The sequence below is a fragment of the Hemicordylus capensis genome, chromosome 3 (assembly GCF_027244095.1).
Source record: "Hemicordylus capensis ecotype Gifberg chromosome 3, rHemCap1.1.pri, whole genome shotgun sequence".
Lineage (NCBI taxonomy): Eukaryota > Metazoa > Chordata > Lepidosauria > Squamata > Cordylidae > Hemicordylus > Hemicordylus capensis.
This window is the reverse complement of record NC_069659.1, coordinates 296621662-296643452: the sequence shown is the minus strand read 5'-3', so window position 1 is coordinate 296643452 and position 21791 is coordinate 296621662. Positions and strand designations below refer to the sequence as shown.

The window sequence follows — 21791 nt, the reverse complement described above, 5'->3', positions numbered from 1 at the left end:
CTGCACATATAAAAGTGTCCTTGATGTAGACTAGTTGGGCAAAATAATCCCTTAAACTGCAAGTGATATCGCACACAGATTGGTAGATGTTGAGTCAGGCTGATTTAGCTTTTTGGTTGCAGCACACTTTGTTTAGGGATTAAAGGATTTTGTGTTCAAAGTGCTAATAAAAACAAAAAATCTACTGCCTTTGTTTGTGGTGAGAATATTTTCTACAAGTTAAGCACCACCAATTCATTTGCTTTATATGTTTTGTCTCACAAAAGAAACATTCTCCTTGCAGAAGAATACGTAGTGATTGTACACAGGGCAGGTCTTTTCTTGTGTTCAGTCAGGTTCGGTTCCCCCACCCCCCACCTCAGCAGTTGTGTGATATTTCTGGCCATTGTGCAGATGCTGTTTGTAATGTAGCAGAGTTTCCATAGCATAGAGGCGATTATGTGACGCTCACTGTCAGCTTGCAGCTGTCCTTCATGCTCAAGCCATTTCATCTAATGGTGTTTAGAGACTGCTGCTAACCTTTTTAGATGTCAGGGCTTTCTTTTGCTGTTTTTGTATTTTAGCATATTCAGATTTCAGGCTACACAGAAACACATTTCAAAGGTTGGATAAAAGACAGCTCTTTGTGTAAGGAATGTCATTGATTTGGACGAATAAGTCAACATGTGTGCTCTCCACTAGCCTCTGTATATTTTTGTCTCTAGAACAAGGTTGTTTATGCATTCACTTTTTAATTGAGCAACTTACAAATTTAAAACACTAAAATATAACTGATAAAATAGCAATCTAATCACAAGAGAGCAGCAGCCACTAAACTAGGGTTGGCCAGTGTGAGACTACCACACTCTTAGACAACAACTCCCATTATCCCCAGTCACAGTAAATGTTCAGATCAACACCCACACCCATACCCACAATGAAGTTACATGCTGGAAGGTATTGAGACATCCACAGAAGATGCCATGATATGCACAATCTTAGTACATCCCCTTTCTCATTTTGTTGGCCAGTAAGGTATTATCCAAACTGGCCCATTCTGTTATAGAAGGAAAATGCTCAGTTTTGTTGAGTTTACAATATTAAAACAAGCAAGACAAAGGACAATGTGAAGGTCTGAGAAAAAAGGTAGCAAGAACAGAAGACTTAATGTTGGGTTTAGCTCATTGTTCTTCATCACAAGGCCTGGGAGACAGTGGCCACTCCCATTGACCCTAAGTGCGACTCCTTGCTTAATTGACATACCGGTAGGTTTTGGGTGGTATATAAATCTGTGTGTGCAACAAACAAACAAACAAACAAACAGCTTATTAGGCTTGTGTTAATCTGAAGCTTCTGCTGTCCTGAGTAGAGAAGAACAAGGCAGAGTTGAGGCATCAGATTCCTAGGCAGAGTGGAGGCAGTGACCTAGAGGCAGAGAGCTAGATGGCGGCTGCCGTCCTGTGCAGGGTAATGTGGGTGGTTCTTAACCACACACAGTGCCACAGATGTCTAAAACAATGCCCACAGTATTGCACAAGAGTGCTTTTGTGCTAACATTTGAAATTGCACAAATGCAGCTGTGCAATGCTACCTGTTGGAAATAATGAATGTAATGTTGCACAATTGCATTTACACAATTGTAGGTGTTAGTGCAAGAGCACCCAACACTGTGGGTGTTGCTTTAGACAACACAGCAGCTTTGGCAGTTGAGAACCAACTGTGTTGCCTTGTCAGCCAGTGAAGGTGAGAAGTGGAGGGACTTTGCTGAATTGGGGGAGGACTCCATGTACTATATCTGTATGTTTGCAAGGACTGGAATTCACTGCAGAATGGCCATTTATCCCCACATTTCTGAGAGGTGTTTTGCTATTAGATATACATCTCCATGATTTCCTAATAGTCCCTGCATAATTTTCTTCTCCACTATATTCTGAATTATGGCTTGAAATTATGTTTATGGAGATAAAACTATTTATCACTTTCCTATTTCTGCGGCAATGACATAGGAACATAGGAAACTGCCATATACTGAGTCAGACCAGTGGTCTATCTAGCTCAGTATTGTCTTCACAGACTGGCAGTGGCTTCTCCAAGGTTGCAGGCAGGAATCTCTCTCAGCCCTATCTTGGAGAAGCCAGGGAGGGAACTTGGAACCTTCTGCTCTTCCCACAGCGCTTCATCCCCTGAGGGGAAGATCTTGCAGTGCTCACACATCAAGTCTCCCATTCAGATGCAACCAGTGCAGACCCTGCTTAGCTATGGGGACAAGTCATGCTTGCTACCACAAGACCAGCTCTCCCTACAAGACCAGCTCTCCTTCCTAAACACAGTGCCCATAACAGCTCCTGGAATTCTGGGAATGCAGTGGTGTTTTGCTCTAAAAAATGTTGTGTTTGAGTTGAATGTGAGATCTGTCTTGTACTGTTCTTGGTCACATCCCACTGGGCATGTTTCCATATGCAAGTCCATTGACATGAGTAGAAAAAGCCGTGTCTTTCCCATTAATGTTGATAGGACCTGTGTAGGAGAATGGCCAGCAACAGCTGAGCTTTGGTTCCGTTCATCCCTTGGTAGACATTTTTTCAAAAAAGAGAACTTTGATATGTGTAAAACCAGAGAAAACAGATGGATGCAACAGACAGGCATCATATGGAACGATGAGGGAACAATTAAATTATTGAGATCATCAGAAAAGATATTGGTTAGAGTTGCCACTGAATTATGTTAAGTGGAATATTTGAACTTGATATTTTTAATCGGTTTATTATATTTTTAAAATCCTGCCTTTCATTCAAGGAGCACAAAGTAATGTTTACATTCTCCAATTTTATCTTCTCAGCAACCCTGTGAGATAGGCTATTCTAGATAGTGATTGTTCCAAGGTCACCCAGTAAGCTTTGTGGCCGATAATGAGGTACCACTTCTGTACTTTGCAGGTTGTCCCCTCACACTGGTACCTAGAAGACTCTGCGTAGGAGAGACCAATAGATTCTGTTGTGCTGTAATTTAGTCAGAAGATTGTTGAGGCTCCAGAAATTCTATGGAAACTCCACGCTCATATTTGGAATTTATGGAATTCTTCCTTTTAATTGTCCTGATTGTAGTAGTATTTCTCAGCACTTCACCATGCTAATCTCACTATACCTACAGAACTTCTCTGTCCTTAGACACTAGGGGTGTGCATGGAAAACCCAGTTCAGTTCGAGTAGAACCATGCTTGAACCAATCTGGGTCGGGTCCGGTTCTGTGCACACTAGAGCTGCCCCTGGTCCAGCTCTAGTCCGAACCGGTTCAGACCTGGCTCAGGGGAGGAATTTTTTTTAAATTAAAAAAGGCTGACTTACCGCCATTCCCAGGCTCCGGGGGTGGTGTTGTGGCTGCGGGTGTGTGTGTGTCTCCTGATGTCCCCTCCCCCCATTTATCAGGGGGAGGGAGGACATCAGGAGACACCCCCATGGCTGCGATAGCACCCCCTGGAGCCCAGCAATGGCGGTAAGTTAATCTTTTTTACTTTTAAAAAAACCAAACAAAAAACCTTGGACTGGCCTGACGGGTCCAGCTCAACTTCAAGCTGAACCAGGCCCAGAACCTTGAGCCAGTCTGACATTGAGCTGGGCCAGTTTGATGTTGGACCAGCTTGAGGTCCAGCCAGTCCTCACATCCCTATTAGACACTCCCCTACCACATCCCCAATGTTCCCGTATCCATGCTTGGCCTTTCTCCTATTTCCTTCTTTTCCATATACTTTAGACTGTGCATTCCCTGGGAGGGATCATATTTTGTAAAATGATTGACAGTAAGTTTAAGTAATAATAGTGCACTTCTTTTGCCTTTGAACAATTTTCTTTTCCTTTGCATTTCCCCATTACTTCCATGTGGTTGTGAAACTGGGAAAAGAGTGCTCTTCTTAATGAAAGAGAACTGGTCCCTGATGGAGTTTATCACTTTGGCCCTTTCAATAGAATGGAAATGTTATTGTTGGCTTAATGGGTGCTGAATCTAAGGGCTTTGACAGCCCTCATCAACAATGTCAAACAATTTAGGACAGGAAGTGAAGGAAGTCCACTATACTCAGCTGAAACTGCTGGGGAATGTAGGCAGACAGACTAATTATAGGAGAGGGATGCTAATTTGTAATATCAACTAAGAGACACATTGCATATTACTGAAATTAGCAAATTAAATAATAAGTGAAACCCAGGGATAATGTAGTACAAAATGCACTTTGTTCATTTATTTTGAAAAGAATCATTTATAGTAATTATCTAAAATAAACAAAACCTATGAACAGAGCCACCAAGTTGTGCAAATGGCAAAGAAGAGTGGTCCACAATATGTGCTACCCACTTTGTCTCTTGCTTTGTGGTTTAAATGTAGACTCTACACTATGCGCTATGGGGATGTTGGTGTTCTCCTCCCCCACCCCCCACTTTTACTTTCAAAAGTGCCAAACTATTTGGAATACTTCGCAGAGGCATGAAAATTGTTTACTTTTTTTCTGGTGAAGATGTTCCATAACAAACCAAGAAAACTGCTGTGTATGTGGTGTTTAATAATGTAAACCGAGTGAAGATGTCAGAGGGCCGTGATGCTGCAGTACTGCAGTATTATGATGATATAGTAAACTATTAAAGCTTACCAATTTGTGGAATGTATCCATTATTTATGCCAAAGAATAGAGGTGGCCCGTGGTGGTGGCGGCGGCGGCGGCAGCAGCAGCAGCAGCAGGAGGTATTGCAGGGCCTGAGGCAAGGCACAAAATGCTGCCTTTCTCCACGATTCTGTTGTGGGCTAGCCCCGTTTCAAAACTAATTTTGCAAAGCTTTGAAAGTTGTGCTGGGGGTAGGGAGGATGAAAGGTGGCCAGCAGCCTCTCATGCTTCCTGCCAGCTTTGCAAAGGTGAGCAAATCATTCTGAAGTCCTGCTCCAATGGCAGCAGCCGGGGGCATCTTCCTGTCCTGCTGGCACCCCAGTAATCTACCACCTGAGGTGACTGCCTCATCTTGCCTCATGAAAGAGCTGCCCCTGCAAAGGAAGAGAATGAAGTTACCAAAACAAGGCAATAGCTATTGAGAATACTGAGTTGTCAGAGCTGGGAGGCTTACGTTGCAGTCAGGAAGGCAAGCAGCAAGTTGCCGTCGAGTGGAATGTTTATAGAGTGAAATATTCTCCCACGCTAGTGGCATCTGTTGTAAACAGCCTGTGGACAGAACTTGATTCAGGGAATGTAAATTTAAGATGATTTTGAACAGAATAAGTAGGTTGCTGTTCAGTGCCCCATTCCTGCATGCTGGGCAAGCAGTCCAGTCGAGCCAGCAGGTATATGTGAAGAACTAACAAGCAGAGCATTGACCAAATGGGGCTGTCCAGCAGTGTCAGCAGCCAGAGGACCGAGCGCTAAGCAGGAAAGGAGCTATCCAGAAGGCAGCTCGGAATTGATCTATAGAACTGCCATGTAGCTTCCAGGCAGCAGTGTAGTCAGCCTGACTACCCCACCATTCCTGGTTTACCAGTGGGGCCCTTATCTTAACAGTACTTAACAGGTAAGAATCCCTGCTCTGAAGTAGGGCTCTGAAATGCACTGCAAAAAAGGATAATGTTGCTGTGCTATTTGGTCTGAACTTTGGTTTGGGTTCATTGCTATTTCTGTTCTTGAGGACTCAGTGATGATTGTAGAGGTCATAAGAAAAGTCCTGGATCAAGCCAAAGGCCCTTCCAGTCCAGCATCCGGCCTCCTGTAGTGGCCAACCAAGAGCATCTGAGAATACTGCAAGCAGGGAAAAGAGGGCAACCATCCCCTCTCAGAGTCAGGGGGTGAGTCCAGTTGGAACATGTTATCCTCCCCCCACCCACAAATTCTACAGGTGCCTAGGTAAAGCATCATCATGGAGAGTGGCCTCAGGAGTTTGGTGTCCTGTTTTGTCCTGGTCCTGGTTCATGCTGGGGCCCTCATGAGGAGGTCTTGACTGATTCCAGCTCTGGAAGTTGGCAGCTCTTGACCTTGAGTTAAGAGATATCTTTCATTGTCCTCAGATTGGAATCCTGTAACTTGGGCGGGGGGGGGGGGAGGAAATACCCTACTCTATACAGTAATAATATGGCATTTTTGTTTGTGCAAAATGAGTGAAAAGCCATTGGTGCTAGTTCAGCTGTAGTCCCATGACTTACATGATCATGGGACATCAACATCCCTATACTGGAGGTGCTTACTGAAAAAATTAGGTCAGTCTGTGCATGTTTAACATAGTCTTGATGAAGTGTGTTGCTGGCAAGCCCCACCCACTTCAGATAATGTGTTCATGATCAAAACTGAACTCAATAGCCACAACTGACAGTTTAAGTCAAAACTGATATGTCCCTTCACCAGCAATTTAATATGGAGCATCACATTCAAGACACACAACAGAACACAAGTTCATGAGAAAATGTTGAGAAACCTAGGGAAGAAATGGTTTTATGCGCCATGCTGCATGGTTACCATAGCTAACAGATGCTTGCATGGTTACAATAGCTAACATACCTTGCAGATGCTGAAGTAATATAGGATTTCACATCTGGAAAGCGTTGCCATTAGAACGATGGTGACTATACCTTCTGGGCTTCAACTGAAGTAGGAAAGGCTAATTAGAATAAAAAAAGAAAAAAATATTTCTCAGTCAGTGGCATAGGAAGCCCTGTAGCAGCTCGTGCCCAGGTGGCATGAAGGGCCCCCTGCACTGCCCAGCTAAGCACCCTGTTCCCCTCCATTATCATGTGGGGGCCTAGTGCTGGCCTCCAGGCCATAGGGACCATGGAGCAAGGGGAGATTATTGTCCCCTGGCTGCCAGGGTCTGGAGGGGGACGCCAAGGTACCCCCTTGCCCTCAGCCAGGGAGCCTCCTTGCCATCTCCCACCTCCAGCCAGCAAATGAAGCAGTTGCCAGCTGGGAACATGAGGTACGCCCCTCTCCTCCTCAGTCAGTGTTTTAATGAAACCCTGGCTGTGATGGACGGGGACCATCAACCCCAGCACAGCTTCCCTTCCCCAGTCAGTAGTTCATGGAATCGCTGACTGGGAGTTCCTTTCCTTGCCTCTTTGAGAAGGCAGGGGAAGGAACTGTCAGTCAGAGATTCCATGAACCACTGACTGGGGAAGGGAAGTTCTGTCTAGGCCAGGCCTGCTCAACTTAGGCCCCCCAGCTGTTTTTGAACTACAACTCCCATAATCCCCAGCCACAGTGGCCAATAGCCTGGGATTATGGGAATTGTAGGCCAACATCTTCAGGAGGGCCGAAGTTGAGCAGCCCTGGTCTAGGCTGACGAGCCTGTCCTTGGCATTGGCCCCGCCCCTTGCATCTGATGTTAGATGCGGGGGCGTGGCTTGAGGTGTGCATGTGCAAAGCACAAGCAGTTGTAAAGCCTAGGGGATGGGGGAGCTGCTGGAGGACTTCACCCTCCAGCCACAGCCAAGCTTCCTACGCCCCTACTGTCCTCTCTGCATTGCCCCCCCCACCTTGCCACCATTTCCTCCTCCTCCTTCCTCCACTGCCTGCCTGTCATGTCACACTGGCTCCTGCCAGTGAGTGGGCAGGTCAGTTGTTTCCTCTCTCACATGAACAAGAGAAGAAGCAACCCATCTGCCCTCTTGCCGCAAGAGCTGACTGGGAATGACAATGGGCACATATGCGTCTGTCACCATTCGCAGTCGACTCTTGCTGGCAAGAGTGTGGATAGGTTTCTTCTCCTCTCGCTCACATAAGAGAGGCAATAACTGATCTGCCTGCTCACCAGCAGGAGCCAGTACAAGGCAGGCAGTAGAGAAAGGGGCAGCAAAGCAAGCCTAAGCAGGGGACAATTCAGAGGAGCCAGCTCTGGGCCCCCACATGATAATGGAAGGGAGTGGAGGCGGCTCTTGAAGAATAGGTGGCTTGTGTTCTTTGGATGTGCCTGCCATGTTACAGCTCCACCCCTGTTCCAGGTAGTTCAGAGGTTCTTTCCTGATAGTTGAGAGGTTCTCAGACTTTTGTCCCCAGATGATGTTGCACTACAAGTTTACAACCCGCATTATCCCCAACCACCATAGCCTAGCACTGTGACTGGGAATGATGGGAGCTGTATAACAACACCTGGGGACCCTAGTCTGAGAACCCTTGCAATAACTGAATCATCAACAAGGTTGCCAATAGAGATTGGACAGAACCCATTATTGGAGGCCCCAATATTTGGATAGACCCCATTAGAGATTGGACAGATGCCATCATTATTTTTGTTTTTGAAAAAAAGGTTATTGAACATCTATCAGGGATTGGTTAGGTAGTATACATATGCACTAGGCTGTTTGTTATGAATCTTCCACCACTAGAGAAAATCAGGTGTAGTGTTATCCTAAGTATGTTTGCTTAGAAGTAAGTCCGATTATGTTCAATGAATCTATTCACAAATAGGTGTGCTTAACATCTAATGCAGGCATCCCCAAACTGTGGCCCTCCAGATGTTGCTGAACTACAACTCCCAGCATACCCAGCCACAAAAAATTGTGTCTAGGGATGCTGGGAGTTGTAGTTCAACAACATCTGGAGGGCTGCAGTTTGGGGATGCCTGATCTAATGCTTAGCATTAGGGGTGCACACAAAACGGGGTTGTCCAGTTTGGTTTGAGTCTGGATTGGACTCAAACCAGACAGGGGATTTTTGGTTTTGTGAACCCCAACCTGCCCCCCCATGGTTTGGGGGTTCTCAATGTTTTTAAAAAAGAAATTTTAAAAGCTTTGATCAAATTTGGTTTACCCCCCTAATTTTTTGACTTGGGTTAATCTTATATATAAGGCTCCTTATTCACTAATGGTATATTATCTCCTTTGATTAAATTGAAGCAGGGCACACAGCAAGGTTATCCCCTTTCTCTTCTCTTCTTTAATATAGTATTAGAATCCATGGCTTGTGCAATTAGGGATTTAGATGAGATAAGGGGCATCAAATTGGCTGGAACTGAACATAAACTGATTTTATATGAAGATGATATTTTATGTTTTGTGGATACACCAACAGATTCAATAGTTGCTTTGGTGTCAATGGTAAGTAAATTTGGCAAGTTGTCTAGTTATTCTATAAATTGGGAAAATTCAGAACTGATGCCATTGGGTTCTGCAAGCCTCCCTGCTAATTGTAGATCATGGGGTTTTAGGTGGTGCCCGAATTCTCCTGAGATTCCAAATGATCTTTCTTATTTGGTAAATTTAAATTTCTCTAAATTTTTGAGTCAGATGAAAAATGATTTAGATCGATGGTCTGTGATACCCTTGAGTATCTGGGGAAAGAGAAATGCGCTTAAGATGAATATAACACCCAAACTTATGTATATATTAAGAGGCCTCCCAGTTTTTATACGTTTATCTTATTTATAAGATAAAAGTATAAGATAATTAACAGGTTTATATGGGAAGGTTGTCCACCGAATTTTTCACTTGGCAAGCTGGAAAGCTGAGCCCCAAATTTTGGATACCCCATGGGCACGACTGGAGAATTACTATTTAGTTCCACTATCTGCTTATCAGGTACTGGGTTCGTTATTTATTCGCTCTTCTGGTAAACTACCGGTAGTTCAGGCAGCTAGATGTATATGGAGGAGTTTAGGACTTAAGTATGGCTTTGATCCTTTTCAGCACGCAAAGCTTATATTATGGTTGAACCCGGATTTGAAGATTGGACAGAAACCTTTCTATTGGGCCAATTGGGCAACTTCTAATATTATTACTTTAGATCCATTAATTACCTCAGAAGAGGTTTTAAAATCTTTTGATGCTTTGAGAAATTAATTCCATATCTCTTCGAATGCCAGTTGGCAATATATACAATTAAGGCATCTTTTAACAGTTACTTGGCCATGATGCACTTGCTGCTTCAGAAACTCCATCATTAATACTAGATTTGGAACATCTATCAGAACAAGCTAAACCTACAGTCTCATCTATATATTTAATTCTCTAAGGAATACCCGTGGCTAATCCCATGTGTGGCAGCTCTCGCGAGAGTTCACGAGCAGCTGCCAGATAGCCACGGGTGTGCCCGCTGCAGGTGGCGAGGGAAAGCACCACCACTGGCCCAGCCGGTAGCAAGGGAAAGCGCCCTCCGGGCTGGCCAGGAAGGGAAAGCACTGGGAAAGCAGACTAGGAGGGGGAGAACAGACTGGGGCTGAAGCGGGGGCAGGGGAGGAGAATGGACTGGGGCTGAAGAGAGGAGAGACAGGGAGGACTAGGGACGCAGATGCTCTGCACCAGGTCAGCTAGTTTTATTTAAAACTTTAAAAGAAAGTTGATATTGATTATACTTGTGTATTATGGAATCAGGATCTTGAATATACCATTACGGTAGACTAACGGTTAACAGCATTAAGGATAATGAAACGAGCATATATAGAGATCTTAAACTGAGATTTATTCAGCAAAACCTTTTATTTCGCTCTTACTGGACCCCCCAGAGGATGTTCAAAAAGGGCTGGGTTCAAAACGCAGTTTGCTGGAGATATAATATGTATGAGGTGACATTGTCACACATGGTTTGGTCATGCCCAATTATAGTATCTTTTTGAATGAATTCCATAAAATTGTAAATAAGACACTGCAATTATTATTATTATTATTATTATTATTATTATTATTATTATTATTATTATTATTATTTAAAGATAGCTATGTTCTCCTGGGATATATTCCCAGAATATGTAGCTTAACACTTTATCAACAACTATAGATTCTTTGCACTTGGGGAGTGGCAAAAAAGATTATAATTCAACTTTGGAGAAGCAGATTTACTCCGGAACTTCAGCTTTGGTCTACTGAAATGTGTTCATTATCCACATCTGAATTGTTGTTGTTTTTTTGCCGTTTAGGCAAAGAAGAAAAGTTTCAAGCTATATGGTCAAAAATTAATGAATTATATGTGCTTTAGAAGGTGATTACGTATATATGCATTGTTTGTCAGGTTTTTTTCTTTTCTCTCCCCCCCCCGCTTTTTTTCTTCTCTCTTTTTCTTTTAAAACTTTATATGAAAGTGTTTCATTCTTAGGAGTATCTTAAACTGTAATATTTGTTCTTTAAAAAATTTTTTAAGAATAAAAATAATTCACCGCTGCTACTCTGGGGGGCTTCTCCAAGTCCGCAGGGGGGTCTCTGGAGGTCCCCCCTCTGCATGGCCTGGCAGAAGCCCATTGGGCAGAAGCCACGGAGAGCAGGCCTGGAATGGGCTGGAGACCGCCCAAACTGGGTGAATTGGCAGGGGGAGGGAGGACCTCCGGTGGACCCCCCCCACCCATGGTCTCAAAGAAGCCCCCCAGAGTGGTGGTGGTGAATTGTTTTTCTAATTTTTAAAAAACAAAAAATTTAGAACCCCCTTAACAGGCCAGGGGTGGGGTTTTGGCATGATATTAAACCAAACTGGGGCGGGGGGGGGGCGTGATTTGGTCTGATATCAAGTCATCAAACTGAACTGGTTCAATATTGAACAGGTTCAGAATAGAACCTGTTCACACATCTCTACTTAGCATTGCAACATGAGTAATGCCTATTTTCCATTGTTTCTTCTATACGTATATGTGTTGTAATTTTTGGAATGCTACCTCTAGCATTTGACATCAATGCATAGCAAATATGTAAAATATGATTTGTTACCTATAATAATATAATTGTTAAGATTATATAGAAGGGACAAATAAATCACTAGCTTCTGCAGCTCACCAGTTGCCACATGTCTTTCTGAAACTGAATCTGCAAATGCTTGAAAGGTGAAGATTGGAGCAGGCTGACCAGTGACAAACTGATTGCCTTAAATATCTTCTTTGATTGCTATAATCCCAGCCCATTGATGCAGCATTAGTTACACTGCACTGTTCCTTTCCTGCCATCAGAATAGCAGCCAAAATAAATAAAGCATAATAGTCATCGAAGAAAAATTCCAGAGTCTGAAAGGAAAAGAGGATAAATGGTTTTGGCTGGTATTTGACTCTTGATAGCTAACAAAAGATCCAATGTAGGGAACTAATAGCACTTTTATGCAAAATAGGTGCTTTTGTTAATCATCTTGCAGGTTCCTTCACTGCTTTGCCAGAAAATAGCTGTGGTTAGTAATGTCTAGCAACCTGGAGACTCTAAGAAACCATTGTTAGATTTTGTTGGCTCTAGTTGAGAGTAGAGAGAATGGAGGGGAAAGGAGGCTAGGCACATGTTAAGTCAGGCGGATAGGTAGCAAGGAGGACCTCTTTTGCTTATGTTACTCTGTAAAACACGATGTATGCTCATAGTGCATTATTATTATTATTAGTAGTAGTAGTAGTAGTAGCAGCAGCAGTAGCAACAGCAGCAGTATTACAAATATCACTGATCTGATATTCACCCTTCCCCATTTTTTCTGTTATTCAGCAGGTAGCAAAAATGGAAGGGGAATTTCTACAGACTTTTGTGGGAAGCTTATGATGCCTCCTAAAAATTTGGAGGGCTTATTAAAAGATGTACAAAGATGTGCCTCTGTGGGTTGCAGCGAAGCCCTATTTTTAATTCCCCCAAAATGCACCAGGAGATGATAGATGTCACAATGTCATGCAATTCCCTGGTACATTCCAGGAAAACACTAATGGAGGCTGACTGTGGCCCCACAGAAATAGTGATGTGAACAAGCCAGTTCAGTGCCTGGTGTTGCTGACCATGCAAATGGCCAGCCTGCATGCACACCGGCCATGTGTGTGCTGGCGCTATGAGCCACCTGCAGGGAACAGCGCTAGGGGTGTGCACAAAACCAGAAAACCGGGTTTGGTTCTGGTAGAACCATACTCGAACTGAACTGGGTCCGGTCTGGGCCCGGTCCAGCTCTAGTCCAAACTGGCTCAGGCCCAGTTCGATAGGCTTTTTTTAAAGTCAATCAATCAAATTTATTACGGTCCATGACCAAAAAAACCCCAAGGAATAAAAACAATATAATACAATAAAAATATACAACATCAAAAGAATAAATTACATAAAACTGAGTTACAAGCATGGTAAGGTCATACACAGATAAGTTTATCTTGTCTCGTTTTATATGCTGCAGCACAAAATCTTGCAGTCCTCTCTGTGACCTCCGTGTGGCGATCCATTAACAAATAAGAAACACAATAATCTTCAAAATAACCCGGTTTTTAAAAGTCTAAAAGGCATACTTACTGCCATGGCCGGGCTCCGGGGGTGGGTGCTCTCGTGGCCACATGGGGTATCCTGATGTCCCCCTCCCCCACCAGCCCCCGGGTCAATTTTGGCCTTTTGGGGGGCTGTTTTTTGCCCCTTTGGGGCTGTTTTGGGCTCAACGGGCCTGCCTATGGTGGTGGTAGCCATTTTGGAGGCCACCAAACATGCTCCAAAATGGCTGCTGCCACTGCAGGCACACCCCAAACCGGCTGAAAATGGCCTGTAAAGGGCCAAAAATATTTGGGGGCGGGAGAAGGGAGTACATCAGGAGACCCACCCTCACACACATGAGCCCGGCAATGGCAGTAAGTCCACCTGAAAAAAGACAAACCCAAATTGGCTCCCGCCTGGCCTGATGGGTTTGGTTCAACTTGGAGCCAAACCAGGCCTGATCTGGCTGGAGGGTGAGCCCTTGAGCCTGGCTAGTTCAATGTCGGACTGGCTCAAGGTTGAGCTAGTTCGCATATCCCTAAAATAGTGCTGGAGCTGTGCATGGCCTTTGCTCGAGCAAGTGCTGCACCTGCAGAAGCAGCGGGGCGGTGGCAGAGCAGGTAAGTACCTACTTACCTATTCTTTAAGGGAATCGCGCCCCACCTGCACCTGCACGAAGAGCTTGTGCATATCCTTATACAGAAACGTTATTAAAAAGACTTCAGATGACATATGTTAAATGCTTTGATTATTTGGAATCTGTTTCCTGAACGAAAGAGGAAATGCATCAGGCATGCTAGTATAACAGTGTACACAATGGGGTTTCCAGAATGCCTGGTGATAAAGAATGATTTGGATAGTGGTAGTGATAACTCAGGTGGTCCATCCTACAGGATGTCTATCTGTGAAGAGTTGTGACCCTTGTATATCCATCATGAGTGCATCTCATGACAGATGTATTATGTCCTTATACTATCTGAAGGAACTGGGAGAGCAAAAGATTTGTGTGTGTTTTGAATTAGAGGTTAAAGAACTTCAATAAAGATTAGATGGCCCACTATCTCCCAAGGAAATTGCATCAAAGTTGTTGCTCCAGCTTGCTCCTATTAATTTCCTCCTCTTGGCTGCGAGGAGATATCCTGATGCAGCAAACGGGATAAGAGGTATTTTCCATTATCTCAATCACTGCACTGTTTATGAGACACTTAATATGTTTCTTTACAAAGTAATGGGACTGTCAGTGATGGATTCTGTGTGGGTGAAAGAATATATGTGTGGGATTGGGGGGAGTGCTGGAAAAACCAGCTCTGATGGCTTTTGCACAAGTGGAGACCTGTGAAAAAAAATGATTTTTAAAGGTTTGTTCCTACCTTGTTTGTTACAGTCCAATATTTCTCCTGATTTTCTTCTTCTAAATTTAACAAAACATTATTTTGAGTTGCATTGCTTTTAACTTTTATTTGTATTGATGATTATTTGTATTGATTACACAGTGCAAAACTTCTCTTATCATGTTGAAATTATCTTAGGTAAGAGAAAGATAGATATCTTATTGAAAACACATTATTTTGTACTTTCAAAACAGTTATGTGTTTTCTCCTTGGCAGGGAACGGAACCATTAAAAATCTGAATTCAGTTCTGCTTCAAGTTATCAGCATTTTTTCTAACCCTTCAGTTCAGTTCCAGTTCAGACAGTACCTTTAAAAAGAGGTTCGGTGATGAGTTCAGACAGTATGAACTAATTCTGAACCAGTTTAGATACATGTAATGCAGAATAATATCTAACATAATGTATTCAAATCTTTAAGAAAATAACTGAAATTAATCTTGCTTTTAAAATGCTTGCTTCCCCTTCACTCTGGCCCTGCATCCACATATGGCACCCTTGGCACATGTTGGGACCCCAGTGCACCAGGAGGCCTCACCACTGCTGATACCTGAATTACCATTGTTTGCCCTAAATTCTTCCCAGTGACATCAGGTCAGAAGGCAGGTCACTGTCAATTAAAATGGTGCCCCTACCAGGTAATGCGGCCTCTGATGGGCCTGAGAGGGCTTAGTGGATGGTGGTAGCAGCTGCACTTATGACGGCCAGTCATGTCCCTCTCAGCACTAGCACTGCTGGAGGTGCTGTTTTAATTTCCTCACAATGTCCTGCCCCTTGAAGTAGTGTTTTTCTGGAGCAACACTACACTGGCACCTGGGACACTGTGGGGAAATTAAAATGCAACCTTGGGCCATGCTGGTACTGAGGGGGGTGCTGCTGCCATCATTGTCACTGCCTCAGTTGCAGCTCTTCCCCAAACCATAGAGAGGGTGGATCAGAGCAGCCAAGAAATGGGTCAGCTCTTTGTTGGCTGCATTTCTCATTGGCCTCTTCTTGGAGCTGTTGCCCCTCCCTCCGCTGTCTCCACACTTCTCCTGCTGGTACTTGGCAACAGAGATGCTGTGTCCCTAGTGTTCATTCTTTTAAGGGGAAAGAACCACATTGAAGAAAGCCCACTTTCCCCTGTGTCTCATGCCCCACCCCTTATTGATTCTCACAAAAAGGATGGGATGACAAGATGGGGGCAGCAAGAGAGGTCTCCAGCAATTCAGGACTGCAGAGATAGGTGGACAAGCACAGGAAGCCCTGTTAACTCCAGAAATTGAACGATTAGTTTACCCACAAAGGGCACACATGCCAGGTCGTAGGGGGAGTGGTACCATGGCGCTTTACAGAAATACCCATGTCCCAACCCCATGCACAGCAGGGCTCCTATCAATGCTACATCTGGACTATACCTGCAGAAACCCCGGTCGTGGCAACCTTCCTGTGGTCCAGTCATATAAAGAGCCAATACATAGCCCCACAAATCTGGTGTCTGTCCATTGGATTGGATTTCTTGTGCATCCTGCAACACACGCCTTGGTGCTTTGAGAGTCATGTAGGGCCTTCACTTAGAATCACCATACAAAACATTCTGACAGCTTCCAATCAGGGAAGGAAAGGGTGCTCACATGCAACAAACCCTTTCATTAATAACACACCGGATCTAGCATGGCTGCTCAGCAAGGCATCCTTTCTTAGGTGTTGTGTGTGCTGTCTGGTTGTGCAGCAGGGCATTGATTGCCCTCGATGCCTGGACAGTGTCTGTATTTTTAAGGTTCCTGTGGAGGATGCTGCCCCTTCCAATTGTATAGAAATATGTATCCACATGTTCAGCCCTGACCTTTGGACTGGAGGTACACCACACTAGTGCGGTATCATGTGTGTCAACAAAGGAAAATCTACCAGGAATGGGATAACCCTAAATGTGGGTTAAAGGAAAGCCCCTGTTTTTTTCAATGGTCCTTTTCTATTTTTTGTACCAGTTTGTAGGGGAAGGGGGGCCCCAGCCCCTTCCTCTGGGGTGCAAACATGCAGTCTCAGCCAAACCTTATGAGTGGAACCATCCAACAGGTCAAAGGGAATGAGCTCGAGAGCCCTGTGTGATGGTGAAATGTACAATAGATGCTTATTCCCTTCTTCCAAGGACCACACTTTCATGAGAGTGCCCGGCCATGGAGATACGTATTGCGGCAGAGGGCTGTTTCTACCCAGCCTGGTGTAGAGATGTTCACGGAATTGGCAGGCGCCGGTTCAATGGTGGGGGAGAGATAACTTTAAGGGCAGGGGAGGGTGCACTTACCCCCCCAGCCACGTTTCCCCCACCGGCACTCACTGAAAAAGTGGTCTGGTGGGGCAGCAGCGTAACTCCCTGCCGCCTCGTCCACTTCTCTGACTGGAAGTGACAGAAAGTAGCCTGTGCACATCACACATGTGCCTGATGTGCAAGCGAATGCGATGTGCATGCACACATGCTGACGTGCACATGCTACTTCCTGTCACTTCCAGTCCAAGGAGAGGACGGGGCGGCAGGGAGGACCAGTTTTTCAGCAAGTGCCGGTGGGCAAAACGCGGCGGGGTGGTGGTGGTAAGTGCACCCTCCCCTGCCCTTAAAGTTCTCTTCCCCCCTGCTATTGAACCTTCGGACCTCCCAATGTTTGAACCTGTTCGGAGGTTCAAGGGCCTCCAAACAGGTTTGTGCACATCCCTAGCCTGGTTGCTATATCCATGCAAGCCCTGGGAAGGGCACCCTGGGAACACATTTCCCGGCCCTGGAGACTGCCATGAATGAAGAATCCAAGCACTCCCTTTGACTCTCTAGTCTCCTCTGACAATCTAGTCGTGGGTGGGGTCATCATGGAAATGGCGTCTGCGCATGCACCATCTTGAGTGGTCAGCATGACTCAAGATGGCACCCATCCACACACATATGCCATTTCTGTGATGACCCCGCCTGTGGGCTTTTGGGAGCAGCCCTGCAGCCACACAGCGAGGCGTTTAATCCTGAAAGCATCATGCTGGGGCAACAGGGGTGGTGGACAGGCCATGGAGGAACAGGTCAGACCTGCTTTCCTCCTCTTAATGTACTCACCCACCCCTGCCAAAGCAATTCAGTGGGGGAAGCTCAAAACATTTCGGCGCCTTGAAATAGAAGTGCCAAAACACTTCATGCACAGCCCTATAACCCACCCCTCTCCTGCAGTTCTGCCACCTAACTTTGGTTCCGCATTACATTTAAATCAGTGAGCCTGTCTTCACAGCCACTGATTCCTAGGTAGGATGACGTTAACCTAGGCATCCGTGGTCTTCTGGAGAGCTGGGAGGCCTCCCATCCCAGAAGCTGCTAACTTAGGTAGCCCAGATCTGCTAGGTAGGAGGGAATGGAGGCTGTATTACCTTCTTCTTTGGTTGTCTGTGCTTCCGCACAGCTTTAAACTGCTCCAGGTCAGCCTGCAGTCATTCTAACCATAGAGTCCTGTGGCTTGCAGGGCCAGGGAGAGGAGAGCTACTGCAGTACTGAGGGCTGCTTCTCCACTGCTCCCTGAACGCCTTGTGTTGTGGTATATGTGAAGGCCCCAACTCCCAGTTTCATCAAGGGAATGCTACCACGGCATTCGTGTGGGCTCATGAGTTGCAGAGCCCAAAGGAGGCTCTGGTCATCTAGGAGGGATGAGGTAGGAGCATGCCTTCCCTCCAGCCCACCCACATATGGTCATGATAATGAGCCCAGTGAATGGTTTGTTTTACCAAACCACATTTAGAACAAATCACAGCTCTTAAGCCATGGCTTAGATGATCTTCTGACTCAACCCACTTTAACTCCATCCTCCAATGGCTATCCTCTTTCTCCTTGCTCCTGCACATAGCCCTTAACTGCTGTTTTTGCATCTTCCGAATCCTCCAATTGCACTTGTGTGATGTTTCCTTTTTCTGGCTTTAATTCAGCCCTATGTTTTCCCCATTCCAACAGCCAAGATTTCCCTGCTACTTTCCAGTATTCCTCTCTCATCAGGACTTATTCGTGCCCTCTCCCTAAGAATATGTTGGGCCCAGACCTGCACACAGGACACCTGCACACAAGAGGAATGATTTGTGCTAGGCTAGCAATGAATTCCCCAGGGAATAAAATGTTAATGGGTCCTAGTTTTGACTCCTTAGATGCCAGTGAGCACTGTGAACTGGGAAATCCTGTGTACAAGTCTCAGCTCAGCTTCCCAGTCTCACAGAGACCCTTTGCGTGCTTACCTGGGGCAGCGGCTTTGTCTTCCTGGGACTCGCAGTGTTGAACTCAACCCTGGTATTGGTGACAACCGCACTTAGCCCTATTACTTTGCTCCCTTCCCAAGCTGGGCCCCAATGAATGGAACTAGAACTGGGCAAGATTGTGGGGAAAGAGGAAGGGAGGAGGTGATAAACAAGGTCTTTGCACACAGTAGGAGACTGCAGGCACACAGCTGCACATGTGCCTACTTACTAAACAGAAGGTTGGCTCTGAGTTAGGAGTACCCAGAAGATACAGCAAGTTTTGATGGGATGAGAGGCAGAGCTGAAGAAGTTAGAGAAACAGCTCAATGGTTGATATCCAGCTTTACAACATGTAGGTGCTGCATGACAAGTGCTAGTGCTACTGCTGAGTTCCTGACTGATCCAGCAGCGGTGCCCGCCCAGTAGGGGGAATTCCAATGACTTCCCTTTCCCCTGCAAATGCTTTGTGCCTCCTGAAAATATATCCCTGAAAGCTGTACACCCCTCAGGGGCATGTTTTCAGGTGGCACAGAGTGCTTCTAGGGAAAGTGGCGGTCACCAAAATTTGTCCACCTCCATGTGAGTGCTGGAGCAGTTAGTTGAACCCAAGGGTGTTATTAGGAGGTTGCCCATGGGGCATAGGCCTGCAGTGAATGGCTAAGAGACCCAGCCTCATCAGCGATAAGAACATAAGGACAGCCCTGCTGGTTCAGGCCCAAAGCCCATCCTGTCCAGCATCTTGTTTCACACAGTGGTCCACCAGATGCCTCTGGAAGCCACAGGCAGGAATTGAGGGCATGTCCTCTCTCCTGCTGTTACTCCCCTGCAACGTACTCAGAGGCATCCTGCCTTTGCTGGAGATGGCCTTTAGCCCTCCGACTAGGGGTGTGCTATCTCTAGGGGTGTGCACAAAACCTGTTGGCCCGGTTTGGTTCAAGTCCAGATTGGACTCAGACCAGGCATGTTTGATTTTGTACAGCCCTGAACACCCCCTGGCTCGGTTCAAGTTCAAATCAGCTCGGGGGTTCTAAATATGGTGTGTGTGTGGGGGGGGGGTAACTAAAGCTCACTGCCAAGTCTGGGTCATCCGGCAGCCTCCAGGGTGTGCTGCTGTAGCCATGGTAGGGTCTCAGAAAGTCCTCCTTCCCCCTGGTCTTCGGGCTGCAAAGGCCCATTTGGGGCCTTTCCGGCCTTCTCTTGGCTCTCAGCAGCCATTTTGAAGGCCACCACGCATGTGCACTGGCCATTTGTGTGCCTGGGACCCAGTGGTGAGTTTCATTTAAAAAAAAACCTTTTTTTCCACATTTAGAATCCCCGAGCCATCCCAGGGGGTTCGACTCGAAGTCGAGCTGAACAGAACCGAACCAGGCACTGTTTGGCTCGAGAGCAAGCCATCAAAGAGGCCTGGTCCAAAGGTGAACCAGCTTGACCTCGAGCCGGTTTGCACATCCCTAGCCACTTCCCTCTTCCATGACCTCTTCTAAAAAGAAAGTGTCGCAGTGGAGGTACCTGCACAGAGCATGGGAGAGAGCTCCTAGCCTCATCTAACTTCCTGCTTCTTCCACCTTCATAGGTGCTGTATTATAATAAGAGAATAAATACTATTATATTCTTGGGTGGGGTCATGACTGAGTTTAATTATCAAAAGGAGGCCCCCAGGTCCTGGATCTTTTAAGTACCTAACAATGCCCCTGGTCAAAACCATCAGCAGCAGTGATGATTAGGATGTAGCACTCACACTTTGTTAGCCTGGATGTCAGATGTTGACATATAAGATTATATATGTGCAGTGTGTTTGAAGCTGTTAGTAAAGTTCACTTAGTAAAGGTGGATGAGCAACAGTTCTGTAAAGGCTGATGAGCAACAGGGTTTTGCAACTGTTAGATTTTCCACTAGTTCCTATGATCTGTAGTTAATCCGAAAATATATTCATGTGATGAGGTACACAGCAGAAGCTACCATGTGCAAATTCTGTCTGCAGTGCCAAGAGGGTCATCTTAGTTTTCTAAAGTGATTAGCTGTAGTCCTCAAACTGTTTATTACCATGAGCTACTCTAATAAGGGTTTGGAGAATGTGTAAATAAGGACTAGCTTTCCTTCTCTCCATCTCAATTCCCTTCCACCCTAGAGTTTCTGAGTTTCTTATTGTTGCAAATAGAAATTCCCCTGTCTCCCTGCATAAGTACTTCAGTCAGTTTCATTCTCTGCTCTTCTCAATAGCTCAGCAGGATCTTTTCCATTTTCTCTCCTACTGTGTTACACATGTAGTTAAGTATGTAACCCTGAGATCTCTCCTGCAGCACCCCAGTCCTTTGTCTTTCATTCACATAGTAGCAGAGACGGATATATAGAAGGCTTTTGGAGGCAAGACAGGACTCATTCAGCTTTGACCTGCATGTCTTCCATAGACGTTGGAGCAAGCAATTCGTTCCCAGTACATTGATATTTTGTTATAGGATCACAAGTCATGGAGAGGTGGTTGATTAATGAATCCTCACACCTGCAAGAATTAAGGCATTGTTACTGCTCTAGTTGGAGAGGGCTTCCTGTTTATGAATTAACTGCTAGCTTCTGCTTGAATAAACTCTGAGGTGATGGCCTAGAAACACATTAGCCCTGGGTACAGTTGACAGGAAGATAATCAAAAGACACTTCAGGTTGCTGTTATTATCAGTGTACAGGCATTGCAAAGAAACTATGAAAACATATCAAAAAGCAACTTGAAGTGAGCTCTTTGAATAGCTGAAGGCTGAATTTAAGTAGCAATCCCCAGATATTAGTCTCTGTCTCTGTCTCTCTCCCCCCCATTCCTGTATCTGTACCTACCTGTCATGAAAGGGGTTGGGAAATCTCGTAAGCCATCTTGGTTGCTGTCACACAACTTGGATATTCTGCATGCAAAGGCATATTACCATTCAGTGATTATGCAGATCAAACACCCACAACCAATCGGAGTGAAGAGAATTGTGCAAGAGTAAACTGCGTGATTTTCTGTCCTTAATGGTGCATCATCCATCATTATGATTAGATGAGACAATTCCATGTCAAGCTAATGTTTCTTAACTTTGTTTTAGTTTT

At 45.3% G+C, this 21791-nt stretch overlaps 1 protein-coding gene and 1 long non-coding RNA gene across 9 annotated transcripts in view; one reads left to right on the top strand and one right to left on the bottom strand.

The window, feature by feature from the left end:
• Positions 1-21791, top strand: part of EPHB1 (EPH receptor B1) — a 482626-nt gene that overhangs the window by 324326 nt on the left and 136509 nt on the right. The window lies entirely within an intron of this gene.
• Positions 4187-14495, bottom strand: LOC128350106 (uncharacterized). 2 transcript variants are annotated; one of them, XR_008319155.1, is made up of 3 exons: positions 14469-14495; positions 6500-6599; positions 4187-5004 (listed from the first exon to the last, which is right to left on the bottom strand). It is a non-coding gene; the product is annotated as an uncharacterized LOC128350106 (long non-coding RNA). The 2 variants fall into 2 exon arrangements; XR_008319154.1 differs by lacking the exon at positions 14469-14495 and adding an exon at positions 13147-13384.